Source organism: Canis lupus, chromosome 32 (genome assembly GCF_048164855.1).
Source record: "Canis lupus baileyi chromosome 32, mCanLup2.hap1, whole genome shotgun sequence".
Classification (NCBI taxonomy): domain Eukaryota; kingdom Metazoa; phylum Chordata; class Mammalia; order Carnivora; family Canidae; genus Canis; species Canis lupus.
This window is the reverse complement of record NC_132869.1, coordinates 17,733,188-17,757,207: the sequence shown is the minus strand read 5'-3', so window position 1 is coordinate 17,757,207 and position 24,020 is coordinate 17,733,188. Positions and strand designations below refer to the sequence as shown.

Genomic DNA, 24,020 nt, shown 5'->3' with positions numbered 1-24,020 from the left:
TCCTCTGTCCTTTTTTCCCCTGTTGTTGCTGTCCTGGTTAGCTTTTATTTCATGACTAGATGTTTCAATATGTAGTTTCAAATCTCTGTGTGTCAGCCTAATCCTGGAAGGGAGCCCTGCTTGATTGGTTTTGAGAGTTCATATGTATCAGACCTTCTTGTGACCCTTTGTACTCAACCACTGTTACACTGAGCTGAACCTTTTTTTGGTGTTTAACTGTTGGTTGCAAATAGTCCTATTGTATTTCATCCAATTTTTGTTGTTTTCTTGGGGTCTCCTGTTCTCAAGTTGGTCAGATTCCCTGGGCCTTTCCTGTACTTTCTCCTGCATACAAGCTGATTCTATGCATATTTGGTGGCATGAGGGCACTTTGTGTTTGGGGCTGGTGGTGATAAGCTCCTTACAACTTTCCGTTAAATGCTGTTAATGGATCTTTGCTACCTGGTTTCTTTGTTTCTATGTGGAGATTCGGAAAGATTGAGAAACCGTGCCACTCCTGTCTCCGTCTTGAAAAACATTTTCTTTTTTAACCAAAGGAATCCATAGCTGTATTTTTTTAACCAGACCTTTTTTTTAGTACATTGAACATATGCTTATACTTGATAAAGATTCTATTTACATACAACCAGTGGGAAACTCATCTATTATGTAAAGTTGCATACAGCTAAACTGTTACTGAGGTTCATGCTGTGCAAACAAAACAAAACTGAACCCACTGGGTGTTGACTCTTGGTATTTTGACTTTACTTCCTAGGGTTTCCTCACGCCCATTTAAAATAAAAGGACTGAACTAGATAACTTCTTAATTCTTCTTATTAACATTTTGCTGGTATTCAACAGTATTAGACTCTGAGTAGCGGTTTGTATCAAAATGGAAATTAAAATGAATAAACAAATAGGGAATCTCTAGAACAAGCCATCTCTTGAAATAACCAAGTAAGTAACCCATTAAAGTCAGTGCAGAGGTGGTTATTGAGCTATGGTCAAGTTATAGATTAGTAGCCATCCTTCTTTTAAGGAGTAAAACTATCAGAATTACCTCCAGCTCTTCTTTGCTCACTGACCAACTTCAGTTTAACAGTCTTCTCTGAGATACTTGGAACTCTGCTGAGTAAGACAGCAGCAGTTGTGCTTGAGAATCAAAGCTAACAGTCATGTGTTTAGTAAACCTGAGGTATTCTTGTGCATCATGCAGTGCAATTCTCCTACCAATCCTAAAAGATGAAGAGGAGTTCTCACTGGCTGCTCAGTAGAACTAGCTGGTGGCTTTTAGAATTACTGATGTTTTGGCACTTACCCATGAAATAAAATTTCTGGGCATGGCTCACGCACGGATACTTTAAAAAATTTCCCGGGTGATTCCAGGAGGGTTGAGAACTACTGGTACTGGGAAGGATATTGCTATCCTTGCTTTATAGATGATAGTTTGAACGACTGCATAAGATCTAAGGTTACATAGTTCCCATCTAAGTGACAGAGCCAAGATGTAGGCAAAGGTTTCTCTGATGTCAATGTACGTAACATCCTCACTTGCTGAGCCAGCTCCTAGAATGTAAGTTTTATGAAGGTAAACCCATACCTACCTAATTTCCTACTCCATTGCCGGTGTTCAACACAGTGTCAGGCACATGGTGGGAATCTAATAAATATTGTGGGAGGTGCGAATGAATGAACTACATAAGGAATTTCACAGTGGCTTTTCCTTGAAAACATCCCTGGGCCCCCATAAGAATGCAGAGGATTTTTTGTCCCATCCAAATGCCATTGGCTCGGATGTCTGAGCATTTGTCTGAAGTGTCCCCTAAACGAGCAGCTCAATTAGCTCTCCAGCTCCACCTGCTGATGCTTCAAACACGGGCTCTCCAACTTCCTGTTGGAGGAAATATGGAAAAATCTACTGTTAGAAGCTCTTTGAAATCAGTCATTTCAAAAGGTTTTGATTCTCCTCCATAGAATGAAAGCTAGGGATGTTTTGCACCTCCTGCCTTTTAGTATCTGCACCGTTAAATGAAAGTTTTCACAGACTGCCCCTATTACTGTGAGGACAGAGGAGGAGAAAGAAGCAGTGGCTGAGGCTGTCCCCATATTCTGACTCCAGCTTGTTGATAGAACTTTTTATTATACATTATATAATATATATACACATATTATATTTGCATATATAACATACATACAGAAAAGTGCATGTATTTTGCCATTGCCTTTTGCAGTTTAGACCTGCAGAATCATGCCCCATAGGTAACCCTTGTAAGGTGAGGGATTGAGTGTCACCACGTTCAGAGCAACCTGGGAAGGCCTGGGGGAGAGTGAGTGTTGAATGTGAGTGCATTGTTGCAAGGAGGCTTCAGTGGCTGCTTGCTTAGGCAAATAGCCCGGGAATCCTCAAGGCAAGGAACTTTCAGTTCAGTCTACCGAGAACGTTCATATTTTGTTTCCAACCATCACAAGAGCTGCCAGTTTGAGCCATAGCCATGCAGTTGAGTTGAGTAGCATTCTACTCGGTTCACAGATTGACAAGGTGCCTGTTATCTTTCCCACTCCCTCATCCTCAGTGAGTTTATCAGCCAAAAATCAGGGTTGAGCATGGATGGGTTTAGGGTATGACTGAACATGGTCAATTTTCAACCCAGGTTGTCTCATTCACTGCTGTGTGGGTCCAACTCAGTGAACATTATTCAAAAACATTTTCGATTCCTAGAAGGCCTTCACAGTCTTCTCAAATTTTCTATTTTTCCCTCCTTTTATTGGAGGGCATATGTCAATTCTCTGAGTACTAGAGGGGAGTTCAAGTTTTTTAGATCGAATGTTACTTAAAAAAAAACATTTTGGAGTGGAAATAATTTTAGATTATCCAAACCTCAGTTAAATCTCCCCTTCTTTGTTGTTTCTGAAATGTAGTGAGTGGGGGATAATACCACATGTTTTTTAGGCTGTGTGATTATAGACCTAGAGTATAAATATTTGTCCCTTTTCCCTCTGTGCTGCAATTCCACGAGACCACATTTTGTGTTATTAGAACTTGGCAGAGTGCTTAGCTCTCAATGAAGTCAAATGCATCCGGCAGGCCATCATCTAGGGGGAAAAGTGGTAAGGGATTTTCATTAGCTATATTTATGAAAATTGGAATTTTGTTTTTAGCTTGCTTTTTGATACTTGTTACTGTCACTTAATTTGTGGTAGTCTTTCTTTGTCTTTGCTCTCAGAATTAAAATAAAAGCCTCCCGTGAGTGTTTCAGTACCTGGTGGCTGAGTGAGTGATCCGGAAAAAGGCCTGCCTCAGCCTGACTTTGCATTTTCTCCTCCAGCTCTATTTCACTGAGGTGCTCTGAAGGGGTGGCAAGTGAGACAAGAAGTGGAGGGGCCTGACTAAAATATGCTGGAGTGTGGAGATTTATTTTCTTCACTTTAATATAATAAACCCCCTCAGGGTCTGAGTTAGCATCATCATTTTTCCTTAGTCTGCTCTCTGAAGGCTGCCAACCCTATGTGAGGAGATTGATGCCTCCTTTACTATAAATAATCGAGACGAAGGCATTTATCAGGGATTCTTCAAAATTTGCTGGCCTTAGAACTTCTCCCCTAGGCTTGGAACTTAAAAGCCCTAGAGCTCATGAGGACCAAACATCAGAGCCTGATCCTGAAGAGAGAAAGCCAGTAAGTGCATTGTGATTCTCTCTGGCTGGGATTGGCTGTAGAGATTATACTACGTGCTTTGAAGTCCTTGCCTAGTAGATGGAGAAGGAAGTTGTCATAGCTCTGTCGCTGTGGTGGTGGAGGTATGGAGCTAGTAGGGAAGTGGGCCAAAAAGATTGACTATTGTAATAAGAGTAGCTTAGTACACCATGCCCTTGTAGTCCGGGACTGCTGTTGCGATTATGACTGTGGTCCGTCTTTGTAAATCAGTCTCTTGCAGGCCTGGAATGCACAAGTCTGTGAAAAGCGCCTTTGCTTTCCAGAACACTGGGCTACTCATTCTGCTCTGTCTTTGGCTAGATATTCCCAAAGAACTAGAACAATAGTACTTTTTTCTGGAACCTAAGGACATACATTCCTCAGTTGTTGCCCTTCTCTTGCCTCTTTTCCCAGTTCTTCTTCAAGCTGGAAGGTCACTATGGGAGACATGAACATGTGTCTCCCAGAGCCACTTCGAGAAAGGACTGTTGCCCCAGCCCTGGGAATGCCATTAGTGGGTGGCCTCCACTTCTCAGCCCCATGTGAGGCTGCCTGAGTGGCACAGAGCTGCCTCACCTGAGATCACAGCGTTCCCAGGGAAGCTCACATCTAAATAAGGGAGAGCTGTAGAAGCCCAGGCATGTTAGCCAGACAGAGACAACTCTGATGGGTACTGCTCATTTCACAGCTTCTCATTGGTTCGGCTGTGCTTCATTCATCTGCCCCAAAGTTCAACTTCTTCCACCACCAAATCCTACTTCCTCCTTTTTCTCTCACAGATGCTGAGCCCCAGGAAACCTCTTACACCCCAACTTCATCTCAGTGACAGTTTCAGAGAAACCTACGTGTAACAGGCTCCAACCTGCCTGGTAGCTGGGGAGAGTCTATGCTCAGAATTCCACCTTCTATTCTTTGTTATAAACAGGGAGTTTTAGATTTTGGAAAACGCTTTTTTTCTTTTAATATATCGTGGCTTTCAAAATTGTTGTCTATGGATAGAAAAAACAGATTGAATTTGAAACTCAAATTTGAGGAGTGACTCCCTGGTTCTAGGCTGTGTCTACCCTTTCCTTGAAGCCATGAATACTATTGATTCCATGGATGGGTTGTTAGTCACAAGGTAAGAGGAAATGGGAAAAAAAAAAGAGTTGGAAAGTATTTCTAAAACATCAACCCCATTGTATCTCAATTACAGAACTTTGTAAACTGTAGAGCACCAGGCAAATCCTGATGGTTGCTACTTTTTGATGGATGGTCACTATCCCTTTCACCATGTTGCGGTCCACTGAACAACTGGGCTGGCCTCATTTTGGTCTCTTCCTCAGCCGTCTCTGGTGTTCCCACATGCTTTGGGAGACTATTTAGGCAGGAAAGAGCAGTGGCTATGATGGCATAAATGGCTTTAATTGGTTAAAATAATTTTAGCTGCTGTCTCTATAGTCTATCATGCTTTCTGATCTCCTTTTGCTCATGTCCATATTTTGTGGCTCTGATGGATCCTTCTAATCTGGAGATCTTCAGACTTTTCTCCTACATACAAAAGGAGGAAGAGGTTCATTTTTGAAGGGCCACCTCTATTTCTGTGCCTTCTGTGCTTAAACTTTTGAATGTGACTTGTGCAGCCATCGATTTGTCCTGCATGGTGGACTTATGTTGCTGGAAGTTGTAACATAGGAGAACCCCAAAAGACCAGCAGCCTTTGATCCCTTCACAAGGAATTTAGCTGTAACATTTAAGATTCACTCAGCACTCCCTTAGGAGACTTGGCTTCCTTTGAGGAGAGGTCACAAAGAGAAGTAGAAATAGGGCTGCCATGTAGGTAGAGTCTCTTAGCTAACTGTTTCATTGACTCCAGGTCTTTTTGTGCCTGGGAGACTGATGCAGGGCTCAGAAGTTCTAGCCAAGTCTCAGGATTCTTTCTCTCTTTCTTTAAGACTCATGGTTTTCTTTAAAAAAAAAAAAATCATAGAAATCATTTGGCACTTCCATATGGCAGAGTAGAGGTTCTGTTAAAAAAAATCAATAATAAAAATAGACTTTTTGAGCATCTACTATGATCCATGCACTGTTCCAAGCCTTTATAGTTATTACTGTATTTAATTCTTACAATAACTCTACAAGGAAGTTGCTACTAATATTTCTATTTTATCATGAAGAAAGAGAGGCAAAGGAAACAGGCATCCATTCTGGTTCATTTCCTAACTGTTCATAAGGAGCTGCTAGCTATCTTTTCTTTTTTTGGGAGGAGGGTGCAGGTAATCTTATTTTATTAGTAACTGTGTTTTCCTTTCAGTTACTCAGTAACTATTCACTAACCACCTACTGTATGCCAGGTGCAATGGCAGCGCTGGGGGATAGAGAGCAGGATAAAGCACATATGGTTCCTTCACTATAGGAAATCAAAGGTGGTCAGAACATCCAGTTCTTTAGGGGCAATACCTGCATATCAAGGCTTTTGACTAGGGAATCCGCCTCAAACCCTCTGCATGCTGTCTAATTTTTCTTAAAGGCTAAGCTGAGAGAAACCAGGTTTCTGGAAAATTTCTAATTTTATGTGCAGCCCATTTTCCCTCCAAGTGCCCACTTTTAGTGAATGACATCACCCTGGTTGTCATCCTTGACTTTTTGTAGTTTTCCCATCCTCTATCATATCTCTCAATCTCTGAGTCCAGATATTTCTTTCTCCTAAACATCTCTTGGGTCAACACGCTTCCTTCCATGTCCATTGTTACCATCAGTTGTTGCCCAGAGTCTTCCTGACAGAGGTGTCATCTCTCTTACCACCCTACAGCCCACTGTCCTTGTGTGTCAAATAGGCAGTTGAATATAGGAATACAAACTCAAAGGTGCAGCCTAATAAAAGAGGAGGAGCCAGCAAATGAATTTCAGCAAGCAGGTCACCGAGGTAGGATGAAAACTAGAGGGTTGTGGTATTGCCAGAGTGGAAGATGGGTGGTTTCCAGTGAAGTTAAGTTGAAATACAAAACAGTCCAATACATTTGGCAATACAGAGATCATGGGTAACCTTAACTGAGAAGAGTCATTAGAATCCTGTGGGTAAATAAAATGGGAATTAACCCTGAGAAGGAAAGAAGTAGAGATTTATTTATTTATTTATTTATTTATTTATTTATTTATTTATTTTAAATGTATGTGAAACAGAAATTGGATAGCAGCTGGTGGAGAATGTTGGGTAAGGGATTTTGGCTTTTGTTATTGGTTTGTTTTTACCACAGAAAATTCTATAGCAAAAAAAAAAAAAAAAGGAAAATTCTATAGCATGTTTATGCATTGATGGGGATGATTCAATAACAAGCAAGAGATTGAAAGTGCAGCAAGGACAAGGGAATCCTTGAGAAGGTGCTAGGGATCAGGGTTCCAGAGCTCCAGAGGTAGATGGGCTGTAGTTGGAGGCACTCTGCTACCTCCACTGAAACAGGAGACATGGAGAAGATGAGCATAGATGAGGCTGACTTACAGATTTGGTAGGGAGGAAGAGTGCAAATTCTTACCCGACAGTGTCTATCTTTTAATCAGAACATTTGAAAAATTACATTTAATTCATAGTTAAAGAAGTTTTGAGAAAGAGACTGTAGAAGGAATAAACTAATCATAAGACTGGAAAAGCTAATTTACTGAGGAAACATAAGAGGAGTGTTGAGTGTTTTGTTCAGGTATTCTGGTCATGAATTTGGAGTGAATCTGGTCAGCTGTGTTTCATGTGTGTGTTTTCCCTCCAGGAGTATTATTATTATTATTATTATTATTATTATTACTATTATTATTATTTAATACGGGCATGGATAAATGAGTCCACCAGGCTTGGCTTTATTCCAGGCAAGTGTGACAGAAGAGAGAGGTGTTAAGGAGAGGAAATTTTCAAGGAGGCGATAATAATTATAGAGCATATGATCTAAATGACTCAGAAAGAAATTATAAAGAGGGGACTAACAGACTGATGGGTAATGGGAATGTAGTTGATAGTTTGGAGATACCACTGAGGTTAAAGAATGATGTCAGTGAGTGGGAACTACGGGAGGAGGTGTGGGCTAGAGACTGGCTTTCATGAAACAGAGCTGGAGGTGGTGTGATACAGCAGTAACACAGTAGTGGGTGACAATAAGACTAGCTCAGCTGCAATAGGCTGAGGAAAAAACAACCAGAGGTGAGAACGTTGAGGAGCTGAACATTCAGCGTTTAGACGTTATCTCATTTTGCACACATCTCAGTGTTTTTCGGTTGTTGGTCTATCTTTCCAACAAGTATGCTATTCTCTGAAGGAAGGAACTCCATTTGTCTTATCACTGCTTCCTCTCTCATGCCCAGTGAAGTACCTGACCCATAAAATACTCAATAAATATTTACTGAATGGGCAAAAAAGTCTATTCTTTTAAAAATTCGAGAAGGTATTCCTGAATCGAGAGCTGCACCCTAGGACCATTGTCTTGACTCCTTCTGGACCACTTTCGGTGAGCTGCCTTGTAGGTAATGCCATTTACTGCTGCTGTGGAAGCAGTCCTGTTGAATTCTCCCTGGTATTTAAGGGCATGCTGAGGAAGTAATTCGCTCCTTTGCGTAGTATTCCCTTCATTAGGACCCACAAGGGAAACTTGTCTGAGCTTTCATTGCTAGGAAGACCTGTGACTCCCTTAAGTGAACTGACACTTTGTGAGCCTCGTAAGCAAATGTGTATCCCTCTCCGCTTTGCCCATTACAGGCAGATTTGTGGCTCAGGCTCAACTTCAGCAATTATGCAGAAAAATATGGTATCTATTTCTTAGGAATAATTTTATCCTTTGCTTTATCTGGTTATCTTTTCCTGAGTTCCTCAACTCGGTGATTTCTTCTCGTGTTTCATTTCTATTCTAGAATATTTCTCAAATATGTAAAGCTAAAGTATGTTTCCCCAGGGTGCAGCTGGATGGAATTTTATCTCGACCACTTCAACTGGTGCATGCTTCTGGTGATCAGGTGAAAAGCGAGCCTGTTATTTCATAACCTGTAAGAATGAAGATTTAGATTATAATCATTTATAAACAATACATGTTTCTTGGAATTTATTGAGCTAATCTTTTTGAGTTAAGCTTGGAATTTCTACATAGAATGCTATACATGTCACCTATTTTGGACTTAATACCAAGCACAAAATTGCTTACAAAAAGTAAACACTTTTTTGAGAATTTATCAATTAAATCAAAAGCTCTTATCTGAGCCTTTATTAATTTAATTAAAGAATCTTATGAATTTTTTGAGCATATGCTTGCTTAATTAAATAATTGAGGAAGTGTGAAAGGAACTAAGTCATGACTAAGGACTTTGGGAGCCTTATTAGAAATGCAAATGCAATAGTAAGGCAGAGATCAAGATGACAAATATGGACAAAGGCCACTGAGGAATGAGAAGGATGGCCGGAAATGAGAGGACCTGGGAAACTCTATAGGACTAACCACAGAGGAATACTGGGCACAGAAATCTACACACTACAGAAAATGAAAGGGAAAAACAGAGGAATCGTGTTACAGCTGTGGGCTTTGCAATACACGATATTGGAGAGTCATTAGTGCTTTGAGAGAGTACATAAATACTGTCATTGTGGGAGAGTGTGTTCCAGAACACAAGCTGAGACACCTACTATATTTTACAACCGTTGCTTTCCACAGATGGAAATGTGGAACGTACAGGACAGAGAATGATACACAAGTGCAACTCAACAATGGCACTCGCACCAATGGGGCCGTGACCAGACCTCTGTGTGTAATTTGGTTAGGGATGACTATAAGCTTCTTTCTGTAAAGTGCGATCACTGGTCTCATTAAGTATTGTGTCTGAGAAGAATGAGATTGTTGATTGTGTTGGCCATGAAATATATGCATAAGAAAATCAAATGCATTAATATTTTATCAACAACTATAAAGATATTCCAGAATGGTCTAAGTTATGTTGGCAAAGCAAGTTTCACATATTTTTGTAAGCTACCTCGAATCCTTTCTTGGGAAAAGCTGGGCTATTCATTAAAGAATGTAAAACCAGACAGTCATATTTTCAGTACTGCATTTTAAAAAATGACTCTGGGAATGGAATGTCTCCTATTGGTATTATTAGAACTATTAACTATCATACATTGTGTGCTTCCAACGTGCTAAGCAAATGCTAGACATTCTTTGTGCCTTACTCGTTTAATCCTCATCGTAATCTGACGATAGGGATGATCACTATTCCCATCATGCATGCAGCAAATATTTATTGAGTTCCTAATATGTGCCGGCAACTTTTTTTAGTGAGTGAGACAAAGACTGTATTTTCATGGTGTTTCCTTAGCAATGGAGGACAATGAGTGAACAATCTAACAGAAGACCAATAGTAATAAATGCCTGGTGAAATGTGAGGCTAGGCAAGGGGATGGAGATTGATAGGGGGTACAATTTTCAAAGAGTGGTCTGGGAGGGCCTCTCTGAGGAGGTGATATTTGAGAAGAAACCTGTGTACAGTGAGAAAGCGAGTCATTTCATAAACACAAACTCAAAAAAGGCTAAGTAACTTGCAAAAGGTTAAGCCCAGGGTTATCAAATTCTAGAACATCCCTTTCAACCATTTAATTCACTGGGGGTAGAGTTCTGGGCTAATTCTATGACCAGCCTTAAGGGCAATTTTGAAAGTAGGATCTCAACTCTTGGAATTCCATCTTCCAAAGTCAGGGCTTGCCACTCACTGCTTCAGGGCCACAACAGTGTGGCCAGGCTGCAATCTCATGGCAAAAAGATAAACACATCTTTGATGAAAACAGATTTGAAATCCAGCTGGGATCTGTTTTGCTGTGTGAAAATAGAGGGGAGTGTCTTTGGGAGCTGTATTGTGTGGTGTCGGCACTTCTAAAGCATTACGCCATGAGGTACCCGCAGAATGTTCACGCTGCTTGAGGGTAATTCATGTTGTGTCCTGCGCCGGAGTCCTACAGGATCAAATTGATAGAGTGGAAACACATTTGGCTCTTTTCACCTCCTCTCACTTGTTTTCCCTGTCATGCTATAGTTGCCACTGGAAGGGAATGCAGAAACTGTCCCATTTACCTTCACAGCCCACCTTCGTTCAGCTAGAATCGTGTCACCTTCCCTTCTCTCTCTGATATTCTCAATGTGGACAATGGACAGTGTCCGGCTGGTGTCACCCACTGTGTTATGGATTAATCACCTTTACTGGTGGTAGTATTTGTTCACAAGAAGGCGGGGAGAGCATGCTATGGGTGGGAGCCTGGACTGGGATAAGCCCTCAGGGAAAGCTTGGCCCCTAATATGCAAAATAACATCTTTAAGTTGATGTGGATTTGAGTGAAGCTCTGAAGTTTTTGGAGAGGTCACAAGAAGGGCTCAGGAGAATTCTAATCTGTTTGTTCATTTGCTCATTTGCACATTTTCCGAGTACTTATTAGGCACCTTAAATATACACAGCATGGTTCTTATCCCAGAAAGTGGTCTCATGAGACACAGTTGTGAACAAGGCCACTGCATTCAGTATGACAAGTGGTATGGAAGGAAGAGCTACACACGATGTGATGTCAGAAGCACAAAAGGTGACTGGTAGGGGGTTCAAAGAAGGTTCACAGCAGGTGCTCTTGATGGTGGATCTGCGGGGAGGATGTAGAATTTGCCAGAGAAGGAAGGAATGAAGGGGAATGTTCTGAGATAGAGGGGATAGTATGTTCAAAGGCAGAATTCAGAAGGGGTCGTCTGCCTCAGGCAATAGCCCTGGGACATGAGATGCTTGTGCAGGAACTGAGGGCAGGATGGCAGGAGGGGCGGGGGGGGGGGGTGGCTGGGCCAGATGCAGGGCCTTCTGTTCCCAGCCAGGGGGCTCAGGCCTTTTCCTTGCCCTCTGTGGAAGGGAACCACAGGTTTGGAGAACATCTGGTGAATAAAAAACCTGACGCCCAGATGGTGACTTGATTAAACTAGATACTGAAAAATAGGATATGATTTGAGTTATTGCCAAATGAGAAATTCCTGAAGATTTTTGTTTTGTTTGCACATGGATGTATTCTATATTATTATTTTTCCTCCGGTGTGCTTGTGTGCAAATGATGGACAATGTGTCATAAGGGCTTCAGATTCTTACAGCCACAAGAACCTGGTTCTGTCAGAGAGTTTACTGCGCAGCATGAAGACTAATGCTTTGGACACTCACCCACACCATGCAGGTGGGAGTATAAATTGGAACAGCACTTCTGAAGGGCAATCTGGCAATGTACATCAAAACAACCTATGAAAGCTGCACAACATTGACCTCAAACTCCTTTTTAAAGAATTTGTCCTAGGGAATGGCCAGAAATGCATCTAGAGCATTCATTGTAGTATTTTTTTATGATGTCAAAAAGCTGGAGATCACCTACGTTTTCTAATGAAGGGATTATGGTATAATGGGAGAGCTCTGTCGATGTTAAAAGGATTAAACAGAAGTTTGTTTTTATGGAAATTTATTACTAAATGAAAAAATAGTTTGCAACGTAATATGTACAATGACTCTAATCTTGTAAAAATTAGATGTATAGTCTACTTATGTGTATGTACAAAAAAAGTCCAGAAAAATATATACAAAGATGTTATTATTGGTGGTAGGATAATAAGTAATTCTTAATTCCTATTATTGGCTTGTCTGTATAATTTCTAGGGTTTTTTGTTTAATAATAAACATGTATTACTCTATGACTTATGCAGTATAATTTTCCCATGTGTTTGCCACACTTTTTTACAATTCTTCTGTTATTCCATCCAGGATCATTTGGCCAACAACTCAGGAGAATGGAAAAAATAAAAGATTTGGGGACCATATATTATCTTTGGAAAACTTCTGCCTTGTGTAGGCCATGTCTGTGATGAGAAAGATAAGCTAGGCTTATCTTCATTCCTTTTTGGAACACACATCTTTAGATTAAGCATTGCTGGCAAACTTCCAGAATTCCCATTTCCTTAGTAACTGAGCAGTGTAATAAATTGGATAAAAGCATCTGCTGTTTTTCAAGTCATCTGTGCTGTGCAAAAGTCTCACCCGGACACCTGGATTCTTTTTCAAAAGCTGTGATTTTCATATTCTGTACGTACAGCTGGAAATGATCTGGGTTTAAATCAGTCCTTGTAGGGGTAGCTGCTTATTTGGTTTTACCCAGTATTGTGACTCTGGTGTTCAAGTGTGTATTGCCTGAATCTTGTGTCTATTTCTAAAACTTTTAGAAAAGATTCTGTACCTTGGGTTTTATGAAGATCATAAACACGTTGTGGAAAATGAATTGAAACACCATTCACTGTTCTTATGTATTGACTTCAAGCTGCAAAGAAAGATATGCAGCGATTCTGGCCATTTCCCTTTTCCCTCCTCACTGCAGAGATTGGAGATAACCTTTCACTAGATCAATTCTGGTCCAAACAAGCTGCTCTTCTGCACGTCTCCTGTTGCTTTTATCTGAAAAGGTCTTACCTGCCTTGGGGCATCTGCAACCTGCTTGCACCTTTATTACAGAGTCTTTGTTTATGGCAGAACAAAAGATTGAGTTAATAATTGGTGCAGGTTTTCCCTGGTTTTAGTTCAGATGGGAAATTCTTTCTCCTTTCTTAGTTCAGATGGGAAACCAGGTTGTTGGATTTCTTTGCCCTGGAAACTTTTTGCAGAGCAGAGAGGAGAAGCTGCGTGAGGGAAAAACCCCTCCGGTGCGTTATAAAATCTTGAGCTCATCGGAGATGGCATTGGGTATTCTGGAGAAGAGTGATGTGGAGGGAGCACCTTTGGGGACAAGATGAGAGTAGGGGGGTCCCAGGTGATAAGCAGGGTTTGCAGGCTTGGCTAGCCTGGAGTGAGGTCAGGACCCACACCCTGTGCCCGGCAGTGCTCTAGGAGGGGAGAGGTTCCAGAGGGTCAAGGTCACTGCAGCACCAGCACGACTGGCTGAGACTCTCTACTTTGGAGCAGTCACACTTCAAGGGACCCTGTGAATATAGATTTTGAGCATGTTAGAGGAAGCTGTTGGGAGAAATGAGGACCTGCCCCTATTTCACGGCTTTTTGTACATCTTCCAAATAGTGGAGGGGTAAGAGGCTGGACTAAAAGTCGGAGAGGCCGTGTACCTCTAACCCAGAGTGACATGATCTTTGAGGTAGACTTACTGTGGATGAAAAGAGAACACTGTTTCTGGCTCTGGTGTCATTGGCTCTGAGTCTATCAGATACAGTTTTTGTTTGTTTGTTTGTTTGTTTTTTAGAAGACCTTGCTTGTTTCCTTTCAGTATTCCTCCAACATGCTGCCAGTGGTCATATACATTTCTGAGGTTTGTAGATCTAAAATGAGATTGTTTGGATTATTGCATTCCCTTTGCAAGGATTAGTAATTTTGGGGCCAGAGCTCAACTTTTAAGGGCCGTGGTTATTAATGGGATTTGCAACCCCTTTGTGTGGGAAAAGTCGCTTCCAGATTGGAGCTGAGAAGAGATAACCCATTTCTGTAGCTTCCTGAGATTTCCTCTGTCATGTTAGTAAGCCTTGTCCTTTCCCTTTGTAGCAGCGCCAGCTGTAATTGTTTCTCTGTGTGTAGGAGCAGGTAATCCATTTTTAGTTGCACTATTTAAAACGATGCGATTGATTATTCCTTGGTTTATGTCATGGTTTCTAAGGCCGTGCGGATGTAAAGTCACTATAAGTTTGCAGCTCTGATAGTTGCCGCTTATGTATCTAAGGGGCCTATCTGAGCAGGCCTGAGCAATACGGATGACACACCTTGCAAATGAACTTGGATTACAAGCTGTGGGTGAGAAATAGAGCTAGGAGGCCTGACTTCAGCTTTCTGACAGCTCATTGGAAAAGTTAGAACCTAGTCATCTAGTTGTGTGACACACAACCTTAAACCAAGGCAGCTATTTATAAGGGTTATAATCAATTTACAGGGCATTAAGGGCATTTAAAAAAGGGAGGGTTTATTCCTGGATGGAATATGTGTAGAATATTCCAGAATGATGCACAGGATTTGGGTGGGCAGAAGGCAAAAGGTAATTTATGTTTCTATTATTCATGAAGTTTTATAACTAAAAGCCTATGGATTTGGTTCTTAAGATAACCCAGAAGCAACCCAAAATCGCCCTGTTTTTCCATCACATCTTTAGCCCGAGTCTGAGGCAGATTGGAAAGAGGTAAGATTGTGTTCCATTTATTTTAAGAGAGTTTTAATTTCATTTCCTTTTTCCTTTTCATTATTTTTAACCAAAGACTGGGCCGGGTCAGTGGTATGAGTTCAGGCATTCTCCAGACACCAGGAAGGAGTGGGGACGAGGGGAGGGTTAGGGCTCCCTTCTCCCTTGGGATGCTGCTGCCCTGGCCCTCACCGTCCTGCCTGGGTTGATAATCATGGAAAGGGAAGAGAAGAGGAAAGGGGTAGAAGAGAGCCAGCGTCTCCGGATTGCTCACCTATAAATTGCTGAATACCAAACATGGGAAAGGCCCGAGGCCGAATGAGGCAATGAATTGTGGGAACGTGATGCCCAATCGAAGTATGCTCTCCATCCACATTTTGGATCATCAAGGAGACACGGTGAAATGGAGAAGTACCCACGTAGAACAATTTCCAGATCCAATAGCACCAAGTCTGGACGTTCTATTATCATATAACCATGAGAGCTAGTATTTATTGAGCACTCACTTGCTGCCAAGCTCTTGACGTGCATTATTTTATTTACTGCACATAACTACCCCATGCAGGAGATACACCTGTTATCCCTATTTTATAGGTGGGGAAACTGAAGCAAAAGAGTTAAGACAATGAGCCAAGGTTACTAGCTAGTAGCTAGGGAAGGACTGAAGTCTGGCTCCAGAGCCCCAAAGTGTAATATGTATGCCACATTGACTGTCTGCTTTCAGGGGAGCAGAGCAGGGCCTGCATTGGAAATTTCTGTAAGCACTCCCAGCGTCTTGGTCGGTAATGGAGACGTCACTGAGTTTACTTGCATCAGCAGAGAGAATTTAATGAACCATATTAAAACAAAAGCAGTGGTTGTATTCACATTTCCTCAGATGTTTTCCCTTTTATCCTCTGCCATTAATGGGGTGGTGACTAGACAGTGGCATTTTTAAAAAGCATCCATAATGAATTAAAATAGCTTTTTGATGGAGAAACTATCGATAGCCTATATAAGAGTAACACTCTTAATAACTCATCTGGAGTGACTGAGGAGAGCAAATGAAACACATTTGCAGCACGGTGTATTTTGCTGGTTTAGTTTCTGAAAAACAAATAAGCCAATAAACTCTACCACTGAAGATTATGTTGAGTTACAGGGTTGTAATATTTATTCACCAATCAGGAAACATGAGCTTGCATCCCTAAATATGCCTCTGCTTTTCAGACACACTTGTTTGTATAATTCTTCAGCTTCCTGAGGGAGGAGTGATGTTGAACCTATATCCTATGTTCAGTTGCTATTTACAAGTTCACAGCCAATTCTAGACTCCAATTCCAATTTTAGAGAGAACATTTCTAAGAGAACCTTCAAATTTACATCTCCACCAAAGCGATGGTGCAAATACATTGGAATTAATAGGAATTTTAATTAAACGTGTCCCCTCCTGGAGATGTCATGCACTGTTTTCTAGGACTCGAATGCATGGGGTCTCTTAAGGACATACACAATCTTAAAGAAAACTCATTTGTATTTTGATAAAAGGTAATGCATGCACATAATACAAAATGCAAAAGGTGTTAATAATATATACTGAAAAGTGAAAGTCCCTCAACCCCATTCCCTGGCCACAGCAATTAGTGTTTCCTTGCCTTGCCTCACATGATATCTTGAGATAAAGATAAAATTATAAAATAATTTGAGAGTATTTTGACTAGACTGTAAAACAATAATTGAACTTTCACCTTGAAAGAAGTTATCAAGTAACACTCATGCACGATGCATCACTGCACTCCTCACCTCTTCCTTTAGAGCCAGTTTTTTCTTTACCACAACTCTGATAGTCACCCCATTAAGAATGAGATAAAGGGAAAGGCGGGAGGGAGTAAAGGGTTTCATGAAGTTCTGGGAGGGGCAAGAATGGTGGGCAGTCAGAGTTGGGTAGGATGAGAGGTAGGATAATCAGAATTACATGCTATGCAGACTCATTTTTCAAATCCAATTTTAAGACTCAAATTGGCTGCTGCTTGATGTTGTGTTTTATGTGAGGCAAAGCCTTAGTGACAGCCCTCAGAGGAGCTTGGAATCTGATTAGGACATTTGGTTGTCTAAGGTAATATAACAGGAGTTCGTGACTAAGCTCTAATGGTGAGTAAGCACTGAAAGCATTATTATGTGTTCCAGCCTTTATCACCAGTGGGATTGAGTGGCAACCCCACTTTAAGCAGGGTGAACAGGGGGAAAGTAGGAGGCTGTTGTAGAATGTGTTTCCAGAATTCACTGAAGCTCTTCCATGCCCACAGGCTATGAGTATCTTTGTAATACTTGTTCTTACACCCCCATCCCCCCACCCTCAAAAAAGTTTACCATGGTTTCTAGTTCTGATTGATTCATTGCAACGTAGTGTAGTGGAAATAAAGATTATCTATAGATATAGATATAGATATAGATATAGATATAGATATAGAGTTGCATTTTTCCAGCAGGATGAAAGTAGATAGAAATATATACAGAGGAATAGCATGACCAAGGCATGGAGGAGTGACAGCCAGCCCTGTGTGTCTGTGTGCTGGACAATACAGTGTCATGGTCAAGTTTGGGTGAGGAGCATGGAGTGACCCACTGCTCTAGAGGAAGCGGGGGCCTGGATGATGCTTGGCCCTAGATGAAATAGGGAGGAGTGCTGGGCCATTTGAATCAGTAGATGGTTGTGGTCAGAGTCTGGAATAACATCTTTGGTCACAGTGTAGAGGGTAGCTTAGAGAAGTCAGTGTTGCTTGTTTCCCTCATGCTTACTGACTAGCAGTCCTAAATGTCCCTGCCAAGAATTCAGGAATATACTTAAGAGAAAAGCTTTCATCATCTCTCACCAGATGCATAAGGAATTTTAATACCAGTTTTCTTTCTATATCTTGGGCTTTCTAAGAAACTTATCTAGCCATATGACTGACTCTTTGGACACTACCTGGTTGCATTACCATCTGGGGTGGAACTCAAACATTTTGGGATTCTCCATCATGTCTTAGTTGTTTATGTTGTTTAGATCCCTCAGTTAAGAACTTAATTTTCATTTCTATGATTGGGCGGGTCAGTTTACAGGTAAATTTGCCATATCCCCAAAATGATAGAAATATTTTTGTGCAATAATGTAGGTGCAACAACAATGACAAGGGCCAAGATGAGGTTTCCAATATTGGGGCTTTGTGGCATAGCTAACTCATGCCTCCAGAGCTGTGCTGGTATGACTCAGCCCCACTCAGCAAGGCATGTGAGGATGATAGACAATAGTAATATATTTGAATGCTTCTTTTATGATGAATAGGAGTGGGTATTACAGAGTGATCAGGAGATATGCTAAGAGAACATGCTGAGGAGAGAGAGAGAGATTTATTTTAAGGAATTGCCTCATGGATTATAGAGGTAGACAAGTCCAATATCTTTGGAGAGGGCCATCAGGCTGGAGGCCCAAGCAAAAGCCAATAGATATTGCAGTTCAAGATCACCTGCTGGTGGAATTCCCTCTTGATAGGGGGCTAGGGATGATGGGAAGTCAATCTTTTGTTCTATTTAGGCCTTCAGCTGATTGAAGGAGGCTCAACCTTCTCATGGAAGGCAATCTACTCAAAATCTGCAAATTTGAATGTTATCCTTACCCCAAAATATCCTCAAAGAAACATCCAGGGTAACATTTGCCCAAATATCTGGGCAACACAGCCAATCCAAATTGACGCACAAAATTAACCATCACAGAGACTCAGGCACACAGGGATAAGGAAAATGTAAAGATGGAGGCAGAGATTGGAGTGATGTGCCCACAAGCCAAGAAACAACCAAAGATGGCTGGAAACTATCAAAAGTGAGGACAGATGTCTAGGTTGGTTTATCCTACAGAGCTTCCAGAATGAATAAATCCTGCCAATACCTTGATTTTGGTTTTTTGTTGTTGTTTTGTAATAACTTGATTTTGGACTTCTACCCTCCTGAATTGTGAGAGAACACATTCATGATGTTTTAAGCCACTTAGCTTATGGTAATTTGTTACAGTAGCCCTAGAAAGTGAATATACAGTAAACTCAGCCGTGCTGCAGGCACATTTCCGAGTAGAAGTTAGGGTCTGATGTCCTACTCTGGGAATAGGTTGGGATGTTCGTGATGCCAGGCACATTGGCAGAGCTTTGGAAAGAAAAGGCTTAGATACAAGGTTTCCAAGGGACACTACGTACAAAAGCCAGCGGCAAACTCACTGAAAAGAAGTGGAGCTTATATGATAGCAAAGCAGGGGTTAATTTCCTTATATATGAAAAGCTGCTACAAAAAAACATCAGGAAAAAAAGAGAAATGACTTTTAGAAAAGTGAGGAAAATTGAGGAACAATCAAGATGCAAAGGAAGAAACTAATGAGTCACCCCCAGGATGACCCGGGCTCAATGTGCATCCTGCCTCCCCTTAAATTTGTGCTCAAAGTGTGTTTTTTTAAGCATATCCTGAAGATGCACATACAGGACCCAGCTTGTAAGGACCAGAGAAAAGGCCTAGAGCACTGCATAACTTACTCCATCACCCATCAGCAGGGCAGGCGTTGCCACACAGAGATGGTTTCCTCGACCTGGGAGCAAAGGGTGATGGGACATATGAAAGCACGATCAGTTGATTAATCAAGACACAGGCATTTACTGAAGATCTATTTTGTCTCCGGAACTATCCTGTTCATTGTGAGGAACATGAGAACACTATGCTCCGGGCCCCTGCCCCGCTCCACGGAAAAGAAAAGACAGGGATGAGAAATAATAGAACAACAATCCAAGGAGGGATGACTATTTGGCCTAGATCATATCAGTGGTTCCCAGTTCTGGATGCCTGTTAGAATCCCTGGAGAGCTCTTTACAAAATGCAAATGCCTACTAGAATGTTTTAGTAGTAGCACTACTTGTAAGGCCTCCAAGCTGGAAACTCTCCAAACGCACATCAATGGTAGTTTGGATAAATAATTATGGATTATTCATGTAATGGAGTAGCATTCAGCAATGAGATTGAAAGATTGACAACTACACACATCAATGTGGATAAATCTCTTTCATATAATGTTGAGTGAAAGAAACCAGATAAAAAAAAGAGCACCCTTCAATCTGCCATTCGAATGTGAGATGTTAACAATAGAGGAACCTTGGTACAGGGTGTAGAGGGACTTTCTGTACTACCTATCCTTTTTCTATAAAAATAAGCGGTTCTTAAATTTAAAAGTTTATTTAAATATAAAACAAAATCATACTGTATGGTTTCACTTACGTCAAATACGAAGACAAAATTTGCCTTACGCTGTTAGAAGTCAGGAAAATGTTTACCCTGGGAGGAGTGGTTTCTGGAATGGTCCGTGAGGGGACTGTGGGGAATTGGTCATGTTCTGTGTCTTGATCTGTGTGCTGGTTACATCAGCAAACATGTTTCACTGTGAAAATTGACCAAGCTGAACACTCATCTGCACTTTCTGTTAAGTGATATTTTATTTCAATAAAAAGTTAAAAGCTATTCTGGTGTCTAATCCTGCCTAGACTAACTAAATCAGATTTCTTGGAGAAGGGCCTGGGCATTAGTATTTTTAAAAGCTCCCTAGATTATTCTAATGCTCACCCAGAATTAAGAGTAACTGTTACTTGTCCTGTAGGCAGTGAGAGAAGCCAGTACAGACTCAAGCTGTGAATTCAAGCTTCTCAGAGAGGTCAGAACATGCATGGGGCCTCAAAGGCTAGAAGGGATTGATAAGGCCACGCCCCACAATAAATGAGCTTTTTGAGCCCAGGAAACATTCAATTTCCAATTCTCATTTTCCTGTTTTTCTGGCAGTGGCTACGTTTTCGCTTAGAAACTTGATTCCTTAGAAACTTGATCTTACATGCACTTAAATGTTCAAAGAGCTGCAAACAGGGTCTTGCCAGAATTCATGCAAATAGGATTAAAAAGCAATTAGTCTGGTGTACCCCAAACACTCTGTTTTATCTAATTTGTACCCTTTCTTGTATTTCTACTCAAGCCTCAGTAAGCCCTCCAGAAAGCATGCCTGAAATAAATGACTGGAAAAAACAAGCCCCAGCATTTCGGTTGGATCAACAGAAGCACTCCCTGTTGTACCCGTGATCAACTGCTAAGACCTGATACATTTAAGTGTATAAGATCAGGGAAGGCAAACTTCATAGGGGCAAAGTTTGATGGATCTTGGCTTGTGGAGGAACTTACGTCTGAGTGCGTGTTGCTGCTTATGATTGTTAGTAGTCCAGACAGGCCAGCTGACTCACTGATAGGCTTCTTACTTATAAGGAGAGAGAAGCTTACAGAACATTCACGAAGAGTATCTGTGAATGGAGAGCTGGCATTTTCAATCTGACAGCCTTTACTTCCTTGGGCTAATTCTGGGTAAAAATGGTAAGAACAGCCGGCTTCTATTGAATGCGCACATCACACCAAACACATGGCCAAGCCCTTTCCATAAATTATCTAATTCAATCCTCGATTCAATCTTATGAATCCCCACTTGACAGATGAGAAACTTGATGCCCAGGACTAACAATTTATCCAGCTCCCACCACCTGTCAGAAGCAAGGCCAGTTATCTCAACACTGTTGACTTCCAGACCATGTGTTTAACCGTGGTGTGATGCTGCCTCCAGTCGTCCTGGGAAAAGTTGGGATGATATAACCCTGTAACACTGTGTCCCTAAAGCTGTCCTCTCCTTCCCAGCCCAGATTCATCCCCTCCCCACCCTAAGCTCAGCTTGTCACCTCCTCCTTACCTCTCCCTCTGACTTTCTGTTTTCATCTCCGGATACTCACATTTATTCTGGACAGTTGTTTCTCCTCCCTCTGCTTCTCACCTCTAGAAGCGTGGATGGTGAGTTAAATCATGCTAAGACTTTTGAGATTTGCTGAGTGATTTCTCTCGAGAGTGATTGTCCTCGACGAGAAACTCCACTGGGAGGACAGCGCTTACCACCGTGAGTGCTTACGCAGGTGGCATCAGCTGGCCCAGGGGTCGGCAAGCTGCTGGCCAAATTTGTTTCGGTAAATAAAATTCTATGGGAACACAGCTGTGCCCTCCTGTGTATTGACTGTCTATGGCTGCTTTGATGCTACAACGGCAGCATACAACTTTTGCTCTCTGGACCCTACAGAGAAATTTTGCCCATCCCCAAGCTAACCTGTGCAGAGACTCTACGCAGAACTCAGCGCACAGGCACCCTGCAAATGGTCATTTCCTCTTGCAGGTTCCAGATGTCTTCCTGAGGGGAGTTCCAGCAGGAGGAGCGTTCTGCAATCACATCACGTGGCTGGCTGCTGCCCCTGCCCCTCCACAGCGGGCATGGGGGCTACAATCCTCGCTGGATATTCCCTTGCACCTTGGCAAATGAAAAAGCGACAGGCATCCTCGCAGAAGCAAAGCCATGTATTATTCATTTTGCAGAGAGTGTTTTCTGGTGTGCAGACAGCAGAGAAGCCCTGGCTGGGGTGGAAACAGCCCAGGACTGGGAGTGTCACCTCAGTCCCAGGACCAGAGAGCAGGACACAGGGATTGATGCCTCCATGCCACAGACACTGGGCAATTATGTGTCCTCACAGCTGTTTCCTTCACAGGGTTAGAGAAGGGACTTAATTTCTACACCAGAATATGTTTAAAATATCAAAAACCGAACCGAACCGAAAAGTCTTGAAGTACTTGGAGTTAATTTGAAGTTAACTGCAGTGTCTGCTTCTTTATTATACTTTTGTTAAGGACCATTTCCATCATGCAATCCTGTTTTCCACTGGTTAGCTGCAGGGGTGGCTTGGATTTGTTGTGGATAAAATTGAATGGCTGTCTTGTAGCCATTTCGAGAAGTCACTAAGTGTAACCCCTTGGTTGCTCCATTAATTTTACTTTCTCTAAATCGGGGGAAGCAGGGGACTTGCATTTTGTGAACCATTCTCTTCAGAAATTGTATCTCCCTTCCTAGGGACCCACAAGTACTTGGATCTACTCTTTTCTCCTGGATGACCTAGAAGATCTGATCCCACATTATACCTCGCACCATCTTCACTGAGATTGAGCTTCTGTGAGGTTGGTACAGTGGTGGAGGTTGGAATTAATAAGCAAGTAACCCCACTAGGGCACCTGGGTGGCTCAGTCGGTTAAGCATCGGTCTCTTGGTTTCGACTCAGGTCATGATCTCAGGGTTGTGAGATTGAGCCCTGCACTGGGCTCCACCCTGGAGCCTGCTTAAGATTCTCTCTCTCTCCCTCTCCCTCTGCTCTTCCCCCACCCCACTTGCACAGTGCACTTGCTCTCTCTGTCTCTCAACTTAGTTCCAGGGAGCAGGAATGAGGGCTGAGGGAAGTGAGGCAGGACAGAGGAGGGGTGGGGTGACGATGGGCTGTAGAACTAGCCTCCTCTCAGTGAGGGTTGCTCCATCTCCTGAGACCATTTTCCAAGAAGATGTATAAACTGGGTCTTAGGACAGTCAACCTTGAGGGAATAAAGGAGGTAGAACTTATCCACCAGCTCTTGTCTTCCCACCATCCCCCGAAAGATTTACTGACAGTTTTTTTTGTCTCCCTGTACTTCCGGGCTGCATGTGTCAGCCCCGAGTGGAGCCTGGAGAAGTCCCAAGGCTACTAGTCATAGATGTGGCCACTTTGTTATCCGGCGTCCCTTAGTACCCCCTGTTTGGCAACTTTCTGCCTGAGGCTCTCCCTGGTTGCAGGACCATGTCTGACCCCCACACCAGGGGCTTAACATTCCTGGGAGCTGAGAGTTGGTGCTAACTACTCTGGTGCCTGCAGCCCTTGGGTGTGTCAACTGTAAAGCCCGTGCTGTGGGTTCTCCCGGAGGCTTCCAGGGGCACGGAAGCCCAGGTACCCACGGCAACACCTCCCACCAACATCGGCTTTCTTCCTATCCCTTATCAGTGTTCCTAGGATCCACTCTAAATTCTTACCTCAAAGTCTGCTTTAGGAGAACTTAGCCAAAGCCAGTAGAGAGGTCCTCAGGGAGGTGAGAAGCGCATGGCATGGGCGTAGTGCACCGTGCAGCTGCTCTGGCTGTGGTCCCAGTAGGGGCGGAAGGCAGGGGAGGTTGAGGCACGTACAGGTGTCTAATGGTGTCTGCTGCGCCTGGCAGGAAGAGTTAGAGTTCATTGATTTTAAACTGCCCCTAAGTAAGGGTGTACCGCGTGCAG

The 24,020-nt window shown here is 42.3% G+C and overlaps 1 long non-coding RNA gene across 1 annotated transcript; it reads right to left on the bottom strand.

The window, feature by feature from the left end:
• Window positions 1-6,861: 6,861 nt before the first annotated feature.
• On the bottom strand, window positions 6,862-24,017 carry LOC140622674 (uncharacterized). The gene is made up of 3 exons (XR_012022360.1): window positions 23,781-24,017; window positions 22,008-22,205; window positions 6,862-8,671 (listed from the first exon to the last, which is right to left on the bottom strand). It is a non-coding gene; the product is annotated as an uncharacterized lncRNA (long non-coding RNA).
• Window positions 24,018-24,020: the final 3 nt, after the last annotated feature.